This window comes from Lemur catta, chromosome 14, assembly GCF_020740605.2.
Source record: "Lemur catta isolate mLemCat1 chromosome 14, mLemCat1.pri, whole genome shotgun sequence".
NCBI classification, from domain to species: Eukaryota; Metazoa; Chordata; class Mammalia; order Primates; family Lemuridae; genus Lemur; species Lemur catta.
The window spans coordinates 42884465-42900210 of NC_059141.1; the positions used below are offsets into that span (position 1 = coordinate 42884465).

The 15746-nt window shown below is 39.4% G+C and overlaps 1 long non-coding RNA gene across 1 annotated transcript; it reads left to right on the forward strand.

The window, feature by feature from the left end:
- Positions 1-931: 931 nt before the first annotated feature.
- LOC123649940 lies at positions 932-13820 on the forward strand. Its single transcript, XR_006739200.1, has 3 exons — positions 932-974; positions 12391-12438; positions 13811-13820. It is a non-coding gene; the product is annotated as an uncharacterized LOC123649940 (long non-coding RNA).
- Positions 13821-15746: the final 1926 nt, after the last annotated feature.

The window sequence follows — 15746 nt, forward strand, 5'->3', positions numbered from 1 at the left end:
GCTGCCTAAGCCTACCAGTCCTTCAAGATACGGCTCAAGAGTCACCTCCTAAGTGCAGTGCATTTGTCTACTGTCTCATGTCTCCCCCCTTGACCTTGAGCCACTCGAGGGAAGGACCTTGTTTCATTTGTCTTTGGGTCCCCACCTCTGAGCACACAGTAGATAGAGGCTCAGTCTATGTCGATTAAATGAATGTGTGAGAGAAATACCTTTCAACCAGCTCTGCTTTCGTGAAGAAAATATCTAGTTAGCATGTGTAGTTAGCTAACATACAGAGATGTATTACAAAAGGACAGAAAACCTGCCTAAACTAAAAAACAAAACAAAACAAAACAAAAAACTAGCATTCTACCATATTCCAGAAATCTGTGGGACTGTTTCATCAATAATCTAAGTGTTAAAATCCAAGCATCCTATAACCCAAAATAGAGTTAAAAAAAAAAAAAAAAAACCACAAAAAACTCTATGAATCCTGCTTTCACTCAAGCCCCATAACGATTAGGACAAGGGAAAAAATTAAAGCCCTTGTTTAAACCAGGTGAAAAGTGCATTCAAGAGCCCGCCCCGCCTTGTTTTCTGCCCACACAGCGCAGAAATGTATAAAGTGCCGGATTGTGCAGAAAGCCTCACCGTGGTTCCAGTCACGGAGAAAAAAAGAAACTCCCTTGGCTCCGATTTACATAGTCACGAAACAAAAATCCGACTTCACAGGCATAAAGGGCACGGACGTGGAGGAGAGTAAGAACCTCAGAGCCCCGTGGGCAAAGCGGCGTCGCCTAATGCAGGGTTTGAAGCGAGTAATTTGTGGCTGGGAGGTGGCGCTCTCACGGAAGGCACGGGCTCTATAGCTTTCCGCCCACCCCTCCGGATAATAGTTTTGAAAACGCCTCCAATTTGGGGCAGTCTAGCATACACAGAAGCAAACAAGCAGTTCCTGAGAAGGCGCTTTCTGGGCGGGTCTCGATGCCCCACAGGTGAGGTGAGGTTAGCTGTGTGCAGACAAGCAGCGGGGGATTCATCACTCTGCACTCCCCGCCTTTATTGTTTATTATCCTTTCTGCCCAGAACTTCCATCACCCCAGTCCCTTAAAGACATCATTGCTGAAAGGTGTTTGGGGAAGAGTTAGCAGTCATCCTTTCAGCCTCCAACAGCGGCATCTTGCATGCGGGTGGTTGCAAGCCTTCAACGTAGGGTTGGGAAGTGCTTTGTGTGGCAGAGAGCCTGGCACATACGAGGTACAAATAGCAGGTGCATAGAAGATGGAAGGCAGGGCCTGTCGCTACTGGGGTGGGCTGGGGAGACAGCATTTGGACCACTGGGCCAAGGCCTGCCCTTCAAAAAGGGCCTCCCATTTAAACTTCTGAAGTCATCTCCTAATAAGGTTATACATTCAATTGATAGACATAAACCAAGAGAGGGAAGGGTGTTCTTCTATCAGCTTTCAAATTGTGCTCCATAACTGGACCACACCACCTTTATTGTTCTCTTTTTTTCATAAATCCTAAAATTGTCTTATGACTGGCACAACACACTACATTTCAATGTATTTTTATATTGGGATTTATTAAGTATAAAAGTTTGCAATATAAAAACATGGAGCAATTTACATAACTCTGTTTCTGGCATTTTCCACCTTTTTAAATTTACCAGGAAGCTCAAACAAATGGCAGTGGCCTGGTTCTGTCATGATCTCTGAGATTTAGGTTAGACAAGTGTAGATTTGGAGTCTTGCTTGGGAAAGATTAGCAAACGTGCTATCGGTAATCTGTCTAGACTAGCACCGTCCCGTAGCCATATAATACAAGCTACAAATATGACCCACATATGTGGCTTTAAATTTCCTGGTAGTCACATTTTAAAAAATCAAGTGATACAGAGGAAATTAATTTTAATAATATATTTTGTTGACCCAATATATTTAAAATTTTTCAAAATGAAATCAATATAAAAATTATTAATGCAGTATTTTGACATTCTTTTTTGTGCTAAGTGCACAAGCTGGTGTGTACTTTACACCTACAACACACCTCAGTTTGGACTCACCACATTTCAAGTGCTCAGTGGCCACGTGTGGCTAATGACACCTTACCGGACAGCACTGGTCAAGAAGCCATAATCTGCAGAAACTTCCCTTCCAGTTTATTTGGACAGAGTGATCTCTAGGCACTTGCCATTTTAATGGTTAACAGTGGCATTAAAAGAAGCCAGTTAAAAAAGATATAAGAGATGGCAACTGACACCTAGTGGACCTGAACTGAACATTTCTAGCAAGAAAGTCAAGTAAGTAAGAATCCATAATTTATAACAAAAATGTAAGGACAAGAAATGTTTTTGCATTTCTGATAGTTTTCCCAGGCCATGCCTTCCTCCATGGAAAGTGCTCTGTGAACATTTCTGCCACAAGAAGGCAGCTTTGAAAAAGCACAGAAATTCTGAACTGATTGTGATTCTGGAATACACAAAATAAAATTCCATGGGCAAACCATAAGGTGCTTCTTTAGACAGAATGTTGGACTTGGGCTCCTCATCCAGCTTACATGAAAGCAATCTATCTCAAATATTAGATTTCTGCATAAAAGTTTTGGGGAAAAATGCTCCTAGTAGAGGAGAAAAGAGACTGAAAGCCATTGGACAAAATAATCTCTTGGCTGAGTGAAAGAAGATATCCTTACATTTTCATTTATATGAAATTCTGGAAAAGGCCAAACTATATGGACAGAAATCAAATCAGCGGTTGTCAGGGGTTAGGGGTGAGACCAGGGCTGGAATAACAGAAGTGTTCCAGATCTTGACTGTGGTGCTCTACACCTGAAAAGGGTGAGTTTACTGTGTATAAATTATACCACAATATACCAGACCCCATAAAATGACCTGGCTAAGTCCCCTTTGTCTCTAACTGCTAGAAATCTTGGGGTTGTCGTCTCTCAGGCAGGATGTGTGAAATGCAATTTGGATATTCAAATTATTATTCCTTATTTGTTAAACTCTGTAGTGGGCATTTGTCGGTTTTTTGTCCTTAAGTCTCCGTCCCTTTGTTTTGGCAATAGAATTTCATTTTCTTTTGGAAAATTAATTCTCCATTGAATGCCATTTTGGTAAGACTGTCAGTACAATCCTCTCCTACCCAAGAAATAGGCATGTGACCCTAGCTTTGCCTACTACACTCCCTTTTCCAAGACTTTAAATCTTCATCATACAGGGAAGAATGATGTCTTTTGAAGAAATGTGAGTTGTTTTCTCTCACCTGGACCTCCAAAGCAGCCCTGGCTCCTGTCTCTTTCTGATTGTTTCCTAGCCAACCCTTCAATTTCTGTATCAGCATCTGCATAATGACTTATCCAACATCATCTCTAACCCTCTGGCATCCCTTCTTGTGCTATGAGGCTGGAAATTGAGACTACGTTTTCCAGATTCCCTTGCAGCTAGAGTTCATATGTGACTTGGGTTTCACCAAGCAGATGTACCTACAAGAGATTTGGAAGACCGCTGTGAGTTATAAGAGGTGGTAGTTTCACTTAGGAGAAAAGGTCTTCTAGGGCAACTTGAGTAGAAGTTCTGTTGTTTGCAACCAAAGAATCCTATTAATACATCTAGTCATCTAGTCATTCAGCAAATTTTTGCTGTACATCTACTATGTGCCAAATGTTATATTAGACCCCAGGGATATAAAGATGATGGAAACAGTATCATTCCCTTGCAAAAAGTCACAGTCTGGCACAACCCTTAGGAAAATGATTTGTATTTACTAAGCTACAAACATGTGCCATATCCCTACACTGTGGCCCAACAATTCCACTTCTATACATGTCCCTAATAGAAATGAGAGTATACATCTACCCAAAGAAATGTATAAAAATGTTTGTGGCAGCTTTATTCAGAAGAGCCAGAAACCAGAAAGCCAAAATATCTATGAAGAATAGAATAGATAGCTGGACACAGTGGTTTGCATCTGCAATCCCAGCTCCTCAGGAGGCTGAGGTGGGAAGATTGCTTGAGTCTAGGAGTTCGAGGATGTAGTGAGCTATGATTGCATCACTTTGCCCCAGCCTGGGTGACAGAGCAAGACCTCATCTCTAAGAATAAACAATAATAAAGAGAGAATAGAATAGATAAATAAATTTTGTTATATTTGGTATATTTGTATAATGAAATACTATACAATAACAAGAATAAAATATTGTTACACTCAACCCATAAATGAATCTCAAAGATAAGTTGCGAGAAACAAGGCAGACATAAAAGAGCACATCCAATACAATTCCATTTATATGACATTCAAGAAGAAGCCAAATAAATCTATTGTGATAGAAGTCAGAAGAATGATCACCTCTGAGGATGGGGTACTGCCTCAGAAGGGGCTCAGTGGAGCTTTCTGGGGTGTTAGAAACGCTCTATATCTTAATCTGGGAAGAAATGTAAAAAATCCTCAGGCCGTAACTAACTATTAGTACATTTTTGGCATGTTATGGGTAAATAAAAAAGGGAAAGAAGAATTTTAAGAAGCTCATAGCCTAGCTGGACAGCCAAGCGGCATTGAGAAAACTCTAACGTAGGTGCTAAGTGATGAGAGAGGGGTGATCAGATCCCACTGAGCAACAGAGGAGGATGACAGGCCCTCTCCCCAGCACAGCACGGTCCTGCCGTCAAGGAAGGCGGCTTGGGGCTGGACTGCGAGGGGCCTTGAATATCAAGATAATCAATTTATTTTTAACAGAATTATCAACCATATTTCTTTTGAAAAAGAAAGCCAATTTTTTCAAGGAAGAACGGTTAATTTTATTCTCATCTTAGTTCTTTCCCAGGCTTTTACAGAATATAATGTCCTCCTACGAGTTATTTAAGGTATCTTCCATTCAGATGGCTAGTCAAAAAATAAAATTTTTAATTTTTAATTAAAAAGGTATAAAAACAACTATATAGAAGCTTTGGGATCTCTGGAGCATATAATTCGCCTACTCTATAATTTGTAATATGACGCTTAAACTAGTTTTCCTTTTGATTTTCAAACGTAAGGCTTTCTTAAGGCAATCCTAATGTTGAGAACCAAAAGAAAATAAGGGTTTCATTTACCATGACTGGTAGTCTCCTGTCCTTTCTACTCAACTCTTAAATGGTTCTTATGTTATCCCCAAACTCAGATGAATGTCAGGTAGCCCTGGACATTGACCTTTAAAGAGGTTTCCGTGTAGTTGTAAATAAAATTAAAGTGCCAGTTGATGAATAAAAAGGAACTTAAAAGTTATTTTTTTTTCAATGTCTGTCCTATATTTTGAAGAAACTACTCCCAATTTCAGAGTGTTTTTCCCTTTACTTTAGTAAGAGTATATACTACATTTATAGACTACAGGTGGTTTAAATCTGTTGTAAAACTACATAAGATATAAGTAAATAAACAGACTGCAGTGGTAGTCTCTTTCCATTCACAGGAATACCTACAGCATTTTGATTGCACGTGTTTATCTGAAGTTACCTCACATCCTGGGAGTAATAGAATGGATGCTTACCGACCTTTCGTTTCTGCAGAAATGAAAGGATTGTTGCATAACCCTGTACAGAAGGCATCTCTACAACTTACACAAATAAACATGTATAGTGTTTACAGAAGAGGCAGGGCTGGGAGGGGAAAGAAAATATAACATTGCAACAAGGTTTTAAAAAAAAAAGTTTCAAATTGCAAGTAGCCTGTGTTTATATCACAACTATACATTTCTGAATTGTAGTCTTATTTTGGCATTTTTTTTCTGCCATGGGATTGTGAAAGACAGATCAAATGTCATTTCAACAAATATAATTATAATACATAGCAACTTTCAGTTAATGCTTCACAGAAACAACAATGAAACATCTAGCAAAAGAAAATAATTTAAACAGCCTCTTGGAGCTCCCTTCAGTCATTCAACTCTTCATCGTGAATATTCATTAAGTAATTATTAGTATTATGTGCCAAGCATTGCACTAGGAACTGAGGAAACAACGAATAGAATATATACTTCCTCTTGAGGCTCTTACAGTCCAGTGACAGAGACATAAATAAATAATTACCACAATGAGTAAGTACCTTAGAGTCGTGCACAGGGTGCAGAAGTACAGTGGGGAACGTGCGTCTTAGTCTGTTCTTGGTTATAACAGAATATCATAGGCTGGGTGATTTATAAAGAAAAGAGATTTATTTGGCTCACTGTTCCAGAGGTTGGGAAGTCCTAGGAGCTGCATCTGGTGAGGGGTCTTCTTGTTGTGTCATAACATGGCTGAAGAGCAAGTGAGCACAAGAGACAGAGAGAAAAACGTGCTGGACTCAGCCTGTTTACCAGGAACCCACTCGTGAGCTAATTGGCCCACTCCTGTGATAACCGCATCAATCCCTTCATGAGCCCTCAGGGCCTAATCACCTCTTAAAGGCCCCAGCTTTTAATACGGTAACAATGACAATTAAGTTCCCGACACATGAACTTCTGGGGGACACCTTCAAACCATAGCACCATGGCTACCTCTGCTGGGGCATCACAGAAGCAGATGATGCCAGAATTGTTTTTTTAAAGATGGAGGGAGTTTGAGATAGGAGAAGAGTGACAAGAGATAGGGTGGGAGCGCTAGGCTGGAATCGGGTCCTGAAGGGCTTCGTGTGCCTTGCTGAGCACTATGGACTTGATACTGCAGGCAATAGGGAGCCAGTGAAGAATACTGAGGTAGAGAGGTAAGTCAGATTGGTATTTCTATAAGAATTACTCTTGCACCAGCGTGGATGATGGGTAGTACGGGCTGAAACTAGAGTCAGGGAAGCCAACTAGGAAGTTGTAGTGATTATCCAAACAAGAATTATGAGCCCCACTGCAGAAGGAATGGAGAAGTGGGCATAGTTTTGAGAACTATTTGGAAGTTTCAGGAGTGAAGACATTGTAAAAAATTGACTATTTTGGAGAGAAGGAGAACTCTGAAACGTCTTTTCAGTTTTCAACTTGACTCACTGGGGAGTGATGTTGTTAATGGAAATAAAAATGTAGGAGGAAGAGCCATTTTGGAGAAAAGAAGATAAATTTGGTTTTATAACCCAAAAATGAGCATGACTTAATTATGGGACATCCAGACAGAGGTCAAGTGTGCAGTTGAAAATACAGAACTGGAGTCAAGTTTGCCTGATTATTTCGGTTCTTGTTCTTGCAAAGCAAACAAGAGCCCCTGAAAGTACAATTCTTGGTGTCTTTTAGAATAACTTCTTGATAAACTAATGTTCTCTTCTTCTTGAGACTTTGTTATCAAACCATATAATTTGTTTAAAAGGGTGGAGATATTCACTGCTTCTCAGAGCTGTCGGCTTAAGGCCAAGTCTTCATAATTCCATAAAAGATTATTCATATTTTTTTCAAAAGGAAAGGCGATGAGAAATGAGATAATATATTAAAGGAAATCAAATAAATTTACAATAAAAGATCATTAGGAAATGAAATCTTGTCAGCCTAGATAAATGGGTCTGATTATTATATTTAAGTCAAACTAAATTACTGTCCGTGTATCTATTAAAGCATTTATAAGTGTCGAAAATTAAGATGTTAGGATCCCAACTGTAGGTGTAAAATCAAAGTGATTTTGATAAGTTTAAACAATCTTTTATTGTGAAGGAAGACAATTTAGAAATCAGAAAATAATATAAATATCACAGGAAGGTATATAGAATTCCTTTTCTTAAACACTGCTAATGATTGCAGAGGCTAAAAAAATGTTAGAGATATTATTTGCACAGGTAAGCATGAAAAGCAGATAGCCTTAGCTCCAAATAACCAATTATGAAATTTGTAAAGTTGGCAAAATCTTATATTCCCTTCGTAAAGAACTAAGAGGAAGCTACTCTTTCATTTGTAAGAGAAAGGAGCAAAAGACAAGAAAAATGTGCATGCATGCACGGGTGTGTGTGTGTGTGTGTGTGTGTGTGTGAGATTCTTGAATTGCACTGAATCCATTATTGCGGTTTTCCAAGAATGACCCTCAGACACCAGAGAAAGCCTTAATTCTGGAAGGGGGATGATATGTTCACCTGTACCTGCTTATCAAACCTGGAAAGGTGGGAAAAGCCCCTCTATCACTTGCACCATTCAAGTTTTGGTTTCTCTCATGTGCAAAAAGATGACTGGACTAGACGATCTCTAAAGGAGTGATCACCAAACCCTGAGAAGTGTTTTTCAAACACAGATCTCTAGACTCCACCATAGATCTATAAATCAGAAACTTTTAGGGAGGAGGAAGTTTGCTCATTTTTTTTTAAGTTCTTTAAGAAAACAATCATGTTTGGGAATGATAGCACTCAGCTACCAGCTTTGAAAGCCTATGAAATTACAGATCAGATACTTTAAGATTCTTAAAAAGAAGAATTGAACAAAACAAGATGCGGGACTATCCACTCAATTCAATATAAAATGTGGAGGCCTTTTCAGGTGACTCCTGGCACCACTGCAATCACGATCACCCTGTTCCTCCACCCCTAACCCAGTCCTGGCCGTGGGGCCTTCCAAGAAAGGTTTGCTCGCTGGAGCTAGCCTGGTGTTTCATTCTTCTGTCTCATCATTCTGCTGATTTTATTGCCCGCTGTATTAGTCAGGGTTTGCCAGAGAAACAGAACCAATGCAGTGTGTGTATACATAGCAGGAGATATATTAGAAAGGAATCGGCTCACATGGTTGTGGAGGCTGCTGAGCCCAAAATCTTCATTGTAGGCCAGCAGGAGGAGACCCAGGAGAGCTAATAGTGCAGCTGAAGTCGAAAGGCAGCTGCTGGAAAATTCCCTGTTGCTGGGAGAGAGTTGTCTTTTTGTTTTATTCAGGCCTCCAACTGATTGGATGAGGCTTACCCACGTTAGGGAGGGCAATCTGCTTTACCCAAAGGTCACTGATCTTAATGTTAATCTCATCCAAAAACACCCTCCAAGTTAACACTTAAAATTAACCATCACACGCACCGAGGCCATGAGTTGATCAACAGCTGCACTTAATTCAGGCTGGAAACCTGGTGAGGAAGGCTCTCTCCATCCAGTCTCTGCTTGTGCAAAGTCCACCCTCTCTCCCAGCTCACCAGCAGTGGTGTGTATCACTTAGGATGATTTTAGCTGAGAATATCAGGAAATCCCAACTCAATTTGGTTCACACAATAAGGAAGCGTATGTTTTATAGCAAGAAGTCTAGAGATGTGGCAGGTCTCAAGCTAAATTAATCCAGGGGTTCAACGGTGTAATCGGGGACCCAAGTTTTTCCCCTCTTTCTGCTATTCCATCCTCATTGTGTTGTCTGCTCCTTACTGGACACTAGATCGTGGAAACTGAACGCCAGTGTTAAGACTCTCTGCTGTGAGATGACCGAAGGCTTGTTGAGAAGGGGCACCTCAATACAAAGCTGTGTTTAAGGATCAACATGTCAGTAGTGTTAGGACAAATAAGGACTGGAAGAAAGTGGGGGCCAACCAGGAAACTATAGTAATAATTGTTTAAGCCCAACGTGTAAATAAAACCAGGTGCCTGGGTTAGATTGGTGGCACCAGAAATGGAAAGGGAAGAGAAACTTGAAGAATACTCCAGAATGGTTCCCCAGGACATGGAGTTTGACTGGATATAGACATAAAATAGAAAGAAGAGTCAAAGTGCAGAGGAGTCAAAAGTGCAGGGAAGAGTTCTGAGAAGGTAGTATTTAAATATAAAAGAAGCAAAATTCAATCATTGAATAATTGCTTTCTTTTTTTAAAATACCATTATATTCTTTATAGTGGTAATTTTCTTTTTCAAAGCTCTGTTAAAAAACAAAAGGTGTGTTATTTCCTATCGAAACAAAACTTTGATAATTAATTTAGGGAAATCCAGGATTTATATTAAGGAATTTGTATTTGACAAATAATTTGACCTTCAGAATGGAATGCAAGCCAAGGGTGAAATGTGTCATCTTCCTGAATGGGACAGGGAAGACACATCATTGTAAGGATGTTCGTTTTCTCCAAATTATGTTCTATGTCAAATGTAGTTCTCATCAGTATTCCCAAAGAGCTCTTTTTTAACCCAGATGGGTGATGGGAGTAAAAGAGATTAGATCCATGGATCACTGGTTCACATAGGGTTGAAGCTTCCTCGGAGCTGTAGTGCTGGAGGAGCAGAACTCAGAATACAGGAGGGGCCCAAGGGTGGAATGATTTAAATTGAAATTAGGAAGGTGCTGGTAATGATGAGGTCTTGGGTATTGTTATGTGTCCCTGTTTGAGATTCCCCAGAAGCTGACCATCCAAAAATGATTCGGGTACAAAGAGTTTATCTGGGAGGTGATTCCAAAAAATACTATTAGGATAGTGGGGGAGTAAGAAAGGAAGGAAAATAAAGTAATAAAGGATGTGAAGTCAACTAGAGCTTAATACCAGTGGGAGCTCTAGGAAGCAGTGTCGAATACGTTCTCAAGTTATTTCATTCACAGGGTGAGGAAACTGGGCTAAGTGTACACCAACTCCTGCCAGTCTTTGATTGAGGGCTGCCCTGCAGTTTAGCATTTAATTCCCTTGGCATTTGCTGCCTGCTGTGTGAATGGGTAGGGTGAGCTCTGTTGGCAGGGTGAGCTCTGTTGGCAGGGTGAGCTCCCACAATTGCATGAGATCAAATCTCTACAATGAATCCTGTATCATTACCAGTGGAGGGGGAAAAAAAAAGATTGCTCATACAACAGAATATTGTATGCCTATTTCAAATGATACAGAATTACATTGGAAAAATACACTCAAATTTTCCGATTTAAGTGAAGAAGTTTACAAAATAGCATATCTCATTTGCTTTACATCCACATCCACAAATATGCACAGACAAGGATTTAGAAAAACACACAAGAAAGCATTAACAGTGGTTGTCTCTGAGCAGGTAAGATTGCAGCTTCCATACATTCTGTATGAAACAGTGAAATAGGTGAAGGAAGTGTCTGGCTTGATGCTCTGATCACACTCCTTCAATTCTTGAAGATTTTAAGATGTAAATCATGTATGTTTTGCTCATTCATTTTTTTTTTTTTGCAATGAGGATATGTTTTTTGAAAAAAACTTAAAATGCTTTGCATGGATGGGGTGGGGAGTGGAGAGCAAGTGATTTAATAAATTTAGCAGTTGTGTTAATAAGAAACGCTATCGTTAGTGGCAGTGTTATGATTTCTTCTGCCAACTCTTCATCCAGTGGGCATTCAGCAATGCCAGCTATACAAAGCTGTATTAGTCTCTCAGCTATTACGTGTGATTTATCCAGGCAAAGCGACTTACCCTGTAATATACTTCAGTGGATTTTTCATTCCTAATTTGAAAAGCTAGTAAAATCTTTTTGGATTTTTAAAGAGCTCATGATTATGTCTTCATTTAAAATATTCAATTCCTGTTTCTTTATCTCTGAATGATTGGTCTTAAAATGATGCCATGACTTCACTGGCACTATAACATTATTCAAAACTATTCTGTTGCATAAGACACAAAAAAAGTAATTATTTTCATTTCTAAAGCCAAAGGGAAGATAGATTTCATCATATTTTTGCTTCTTAGAGTTTCACCCAGTTTTTTTTAGAGTAAATTCCTCCCTTCCATGAGTCAGAGAACTCTCTTAACATGTCAGTTTCATCTTCTTCAGCATCTTCAGATATACATGGACATCTGTAGGTTGAGAAAGTGAGTCTTCTAATCTCCCTTTTTAAAGCCAACAATCTGTCCTTAAATATGAGGAAAATATATTATAAATGAAATTTATTTTCTTTCAGAATGTAATATTGTTTAATTTTAAAACAATCATAGTTTTAAATAAAATGTAATTATTTAGAAATTTTTTTGGAAAAAAATTTAAAGACTATTGCAAAACAAGACCAGATCATGTATTTACTACTTATTATGTTCCCACTAAGCTCAAGGAGAACTTTGGAATTTTAAGATAATGATTTATTGGATAAGAACAATGCTACAAAGATTTTTGCAGGCATAATTGAAAATAATTAGTAAGAACACAGTAGAAGTCCTGAGAACAGATTGAGTCATTCTTTGAATATGTACATATTTAACCTTAGAAAATTCTAGAAGACATAAGAATACATAAGCATAAGTTCCATTAACCATTAGAACAATGATGTCATCACCACATGTCACGGAGACTCTGGAAAATTCTACTGCGTACTTGTGAGAATAGAGTGAAAAAGACAGATGATGTCTTAGTATAATTATGAAAATAGTTTTGACCTTGTGGAACTCTAAGAGAGCTTTTGGGACTCTAGGCGTCACCAAATGATAATTTGAAAACCACTGGCTTAAATTTTCTACTATTTGTTATTATTTTTGGTTATAAGATTATATCATAAAATTTTAGTCTTAGAAATAATCATTTCACACTTGCCCCATGTTCCTATTTATTTTAGGTGACAAACGGTTGCTGCTTACATACCCCTTTGCTACTACTGACACAGGTATGAGTTAACCCATTTTTGGTACTTAGTTATAAAGAAGGTTTTACTTAAATTGTTTTAAACAAATACTGCTATAATATGAAGAGTGCTACCTTGAATTTGTGCCCTAGAGTTTCAAAGTGCTTCCACACACATAATTTAGTTTGATCCTGAAAAATAAAAAACACTGAAAGGTAGGACAGATAAGGCAAGTATTTATTATTTTCACATAACAGAGTTCTTAGGTTACAAGTAACAGGACTGAACTCTGGAAAACGTAAGATACAAAAAGAAAGAAGTTGTCGAGATCACACACAACAAAAGAGTTGAACAAGCAAGCTCCAGAAAAGCCACGAGTCAGGAATTCTTCAAGGATCTAAGGAGTGGAAGCTAATAGATAGTCCCATTATCACTGCCATCTAGATTTGAAAAGCTCCAACCAGTTTCAATCCCTGGGTCACTTGGCTCAAGGTTCAGATTTCCGGGAGAGAGACTTATTGGCCCAGCTGGAATTCCCTGCCTGCCTTCTGGCCAGAGTAAGGAAGGAAACAGGCCCATCAAGATTGCAAGCAACGAAAGAAAATGGAGGTCTTATTGGAATAAAAGGAAATCACTTCAAGGCAAGAAAAAACACCTCTATTTCACAGATAATTGGAAATTAAGAGCACCAAGACTTTTAAAGATGGGGTTACTTGCACAGGTGTCAGGCTGGACGAGGGCAGAGCCAGGACCACACCCTCTAGTCCTCTGATTCCCAGTCCTGGGTTCTTTCCCCACACCTTGACCTCTCTGCTGCAAATATATCTGGCAAAATAAACAAAAACACATCTTTATCAAACAAACTGTTAGTACCAGGAGAAAATGAGGGGACACTGAAATTACTTCTTCGTGAAAGAAGGTATATGATTTTGTCTTTTAGGGGTAGTAGATCTTTTATTAGAAAAGTTACTGCTAGGTGAATGAATTGACACTACCACCATTCCTAGAACTTTATAAGAAGCCTCCCAATCACCCATTTTGCAACTGTAACTCTACTGTGCATTTCTCGGGGACTTGCTGCTCTTGCATAGTAGCTTTAAGGGCACCATGTTGGCACTGCTTTGTACACCACAGGTGCTCAGTACATTGTGGAATCACATTAGCATGCAATAGAAATAAATACCTTCATTTAGCCATATGTACTCCTATGACTCCAATGTTTGTATACTAATAGTCATTCCCAACCTACATCTTCCTTAGGCAAAGCCTACTTCCTAAGGTAAATTTAAAACTACCTGATACTCTCCTAATCTTCCTTGCAGCTAGGGCATGAAAATGTGACTTAATCTTGACCAATGGGCTCTGGTAAGAAATTTGCTGAGGATGTCTCTAAGTCGTTGTTTTCTCCCATAAGGCACAAGGGAGGAAAAATTCTGCCTGTCTCTTCCTATGGATGGTGCACCATGAGGATGTGATACCTGGATCAGCAGCAGCCATATTGTGAATGTGAGATTCAAAGCTAAGGACAAGCCAAAACACTGACCACAGCACGGTGGAAAGATAGAAAGAGCTTGGATCTTTGTGATATCATAGAACCACTGAATTAACCCTGGAAGCTCTCTGTCTCTGAACTTCTTGATATGCAAGATAACAAATGTATTATTTTGTTTACACCAGTTTTAGGCTACTAAAAGCATCCTAAACAATCCAATGACTTTCCAGGAATCCAGGCACCTAGAGAAAACTGAAAACCTTTCTAAGCCTACTTTGTAACTCTACGTGATGCCTTACCAAGCACGTAATACACTTATAACTCAAATGCATCTGACAAATTAACCAAAAAACACAACTTTCTCAAATAAACTGTTAGTACAATATGGGGAGGGTGGGAAAATGAGGGGACACAAATCACTTCTTCACAAAAAAAAGGTATATGATTTGTCTTTTAGGGACAATAGGTCTCCTATTAGACAAGTTACTGCTATGTGAATGAACCCACTCCACCATCATTCCTAGAATCTTACAAGAAGTTCCCCAATTATCTATTTTGCAACTGTAACCCAAGTGAGTCCTCCCTGTGTTTTTGCCCCAAGTCATCTGTCCTTCTGAACTCACTTTTTCCTTAAACATTTAAAAAAAGCCCAAGTCAAACAGAGTGGTGGGTAACCAGGATTGCGTTGCACCCTCCAGTTATTTTTGAGTGTTTTCCACAAAATTCCTACAATGATAAAAAGTTCTAAGGGCCCAAGCCTTCAGTCCCATACTGTGGGAAGATTAGTACCTCCCAAGACTTACCTTTCGTCATTAACCGTCACTGTCATTTCCTGCTCTCACTGGACGCTTAGACTCACTAGTGGGTCTTGCCTCCTGTGTTTAATATCATCCCAAACATTGCACAGGGCCCTTTTTCTGGCTTTAACTTCCCTAAGCTACCACTAACACAAGGTTATTGTCTATAGCCCACTTTTAATAAAAGGTTGGGGCTAAACGCTCCAACAGTTAATGCTAGGAGTCCTTGTTTTTAAGCTCCCCCCACCACCACCACCATCCCTGTCATTAATCATCCTTTCTCCTTGGGCCCTGACCTCGCAATAGGATTCTGGGCCCTCTCTCTCCCCAAACCACTTTCCAGTTCCCCCACTGAGTTCCCTTTCCAGGCCCCTTAGGCCCCTATTTCCTGGGAAACTCAAGAATTCTTCTCACCTATTGAGCACAACAAATCAGCACTCTCTTTGTTTCACCCTACAGAACTGCAGGAATCACCTTTCCAAATCAAAGATACCCATCAGGTTATTTTCTTAAACAAATAAAATCAATCTTCCCTGAAATAAACTATGACAGTCCCCTTGTAAGATACAAGAAGAAGGAGATACAGTTAGTTTGGGGTTTTCTTTTCTTTTCTTTTGGTTAAGAAGGGATCTCCTTCTATTGCCCAAGCTGGAGTCCAGTGACTCAAGCAATCCTCCTGCCTCAGCCTCCTGAGTAGCTGGGACTACAAGTATGCACCACCACACCTGGCTAATTTTTTTTTTCTTTTCTTTTCTTGTCTTTTCTTTTCTTTTTTTTTTTCTAGAGAGGTGGTGTCACTGTTACCCAGGCTGCTCTCAAACTCCTAGCCTCAAGCAATCCTCAGGCCTCAGCCTCCACATGTCACTGGCATTAGAGGCGTCAGCCACCACACCTCACTCAGTTTTTGGTTTGTAATAACAATGCTTTTCTTCCCACTGTGCCAGAATGCAATTGCTTTGTAGTCAATGCAACAAGATATTAAACAAGATGCAAACAGGATGCAACAGGAACAATTTCTGCCTCTGTTTTAGATGAGGCCTTACAGCCAACAAGTGCCAAGC